The sequence below is a fragment of the Mytilus trossulus genome, chromosome 2 (genome assembly GCF_036588685.1).
Source record: "Mytilus trossulus isolate FHL-02 chromosome 2, PNRI_Mtr1.1.1.hap1, whole genome shotgun sequence".
NCBI lineage: Eukaryota > Metazoa > Mollusca > Bivalvia > Mytilida > Mytilidae > Mytilus > Mytilus trossulus.
The window spans coordinates 44,168,512-44,171,405 of NC_086374.1; the positions used below are offsets into that span (position 1 = coordinate 44,168,512).

At 29.7% G+C, this 2,894-nt stretch overlaps 1 protein-coding gene across 1 annotated transcript in view; it reads left to right on the forward strand.

Annotated features, from left to right (window-relative positions):
• Positions 1-2,894, forward strand: part of LOC134705788 (uncharacterized) — a 474,551-nt gene that overhangs the window by 225,103 nt on the left and 246,554 nt on the right. The gene's annotated exons all lie outside the window — the stretch shown is intronic.

The window sequence follows — 2,894 nt, forward strand, 5'->3', positions numbered from 1 at the left end:
AGAAAATTTTCACAACTTGAAGCATTATTTACAAATCTTGTAGACATATCATATTCAGCAGATATAATGCTATTTAGATAAAAGTATTGTCAGTTGTCAACAAAAATGCAGTCGTTTGCAGTTAAAGCATACGAAACAAATGATTTATCAAAAGGTAATTCTTTAATACAATCAACAGATGTTATAATGACAATAAAAATTAAAACAATTCAAATGTATTCAGATGATATTTCGTTGCTTAGCCAATGATCATACAACAAATAGAGAGAAAACATTATTACATCTGTCAAATTTCTGTTTTAACAGTTATTACAGGTAATATCAAAACAATGATTATTTATCCCTGTGTAGATTGAACGCATTTTTATTAAGTGTCTCGTCTATCCTCGGACACAGACGCGACCTACTATACATAATTGAATTTTGTTGTGCCAAATTCAATAAAATATGATTGTTAAACATTGCTCTTATTTCTCAATACATGGGAATAATTCTACTCTTTTTTATTCTATTTTTTATGATTCATACATTTTACAAATTGTATACTTTTGCCTCCCATATGATCGATATTTGTAAAAGGACAAACTAATTCACATCTTCTTTTTAGATATATTACAAATGAGTTTTTTTTTTATATTCTTTACGGAACATCACTGAAGAAAATAAGTTGTCAAATATGGATATGCTGCATGTCTGCCTTATTGTTCACTATTACTTTAACATTATTTGGGTCGAAGTCTATACTGGTAGACTGTTTATAGTCTTAAGGCTTATCACTAGTAATACAATTAACGGTACCAATTTTCTTGCACCAGATGCGCATTTCGACAATTCATGTCTCTTCAGTGATGCTCGTGGCCAAAATATTTGAAATCCAAACCTTATATAAAAGATGAAATGTATAACAGATAAGAATCATGTTGGTGCTGGTATGAAACTGCGGATAACGTTTTAAACGAATTTCACTGTAATAATTCGTGAATCATGTTTCGATGTTTAATGACACCTCTGTACACCTTAGCACTATTTTGATTTAGTTTTGTTAGTTCTTATAACTTGTTTCAACACAATCATCATAAACAATGCAGCGCACATGGTTATTGGTTTAACATAAATACGTTGTGTGTACACGAACATTCAACTTGGTTTGATCTTACTTAGTCATCAAAGAAAAATAATAATATACGTTCAACATTATCAACAACACATTACAAAATAAATGAAGAGGAAAGTAAGTATATTTTGGAAATACATATACAAGCAAAAACAGACTGATATACAAAGCTTTTTATTGTTGGCTTGTTCATTTTGACGTTGAGTTTAACAAAATAAAACATAATTCGATTTAGAACCCGGTGATATATTCCCATACTACGGAGAACGGAAAGATATTTTAATGTTTATTATTGTGTTAATTAGAATTTCAAAATATAGATGTTTTGTATATATAACTTGACATTTAAATTTACAATGTAAATTAAGTGTAGGTCATTACCAAAAAGAAGTTTCATTGTCAGAAGATTATTATTTTGCAGAATTTTCAAAATTGGATACATTAAATTGGTCTTTACACTATGAACCAATGCGAACCGATCAACCCGGCGGTACAATACAATTTCGGACATATTTAGAAAGCATGCTTGAATGAGTTCAATGCAAATACGTTGGCGTATGATTACATATTCTTTATACTGCAAATTCGGGGGAAAGCAACACATGTAGTTCAATGTATTTGTTCCAATGTACATTTTTGTTTATTGTATATTGAAACAAATACAGTAAAAGCGTTGTATAAACCTTTAAATGATTAAGCTATTTGCTTAGAAGCCATAAATACTATAAATAGTAGGTGTAGGGTTACCTAAGGTACTAATACTATCAAAATAAGTATATGTCTAACAAAATCCTTCTATATAACAAATACTTATTAAGGTTCTAGTTATAGTTATGTATATCCATGTAAACTGTAGCCATATAAAATAGATAAATGTACAAGACACAATATATGATGAATGCATGATAGAACTGCTTCAACTATACAAATACACTGTTTTTTTAAATTGTAAATTGCTTCATTCTTTAGCTGTAAACTCTGGCCATTTTGTGACGTAAAATATGTTTGTAATTTGAATTATTCAATAAGCTTACTACATTACGATTTACTAAAGAAAACGGATATGAATTGTATCCTGCGAGCAGAATTTTCATTTGATCTATTTGATGATGATGACAACATAAATTTCGATGTTTTATTTATATCTAATGCATATATCCGTAATATATTATTCAAATTTATGCATACGGCTTATTTGTTTGTTTAATTAATTTCAACTCTATAATTCACCGATATCTTCCTTACTTAAAGAATAGACAAACAAGACATAAAATTGAAGTAAAATAAAAAATATAAAAACAAACTACAAAGCAAAACAATGATTATCAGTAACAACCAATCAGATTTCTGAATTGAGTCAATTTAGTAGGAGTGAGACTTTGTCCGGTTAATTAGCGATTTGATTCAGTATAAAGTTCGAATTTTTGATTTTCAAATTTCTGTGATCTTCTACCAAAGTGATAATTAAACACTGTTTTACAAATTACAACATTAATTTTCGGATAAAGAGAAAAAAATCACAACTCCAGTCTTTTCCGTTAGACACAAATTAAGCCGAACTGTTGGTGATAGGGGATAAATCAGTCACCTTGAATAATACCTGTTGTATGTTGACAGGTGGACACGTGCGTAGCTCTACCGGAGGTCATACCGATCTTAATCAGCATCTCACCTAGCTATAGCACTTCCAGAGAAATCAATACACAATGAATATTCATTGATCTCTGTCATGTGATGCTAGTGGCTGCTTTCAGGCCATTTCCACCAATTAGAACTGACA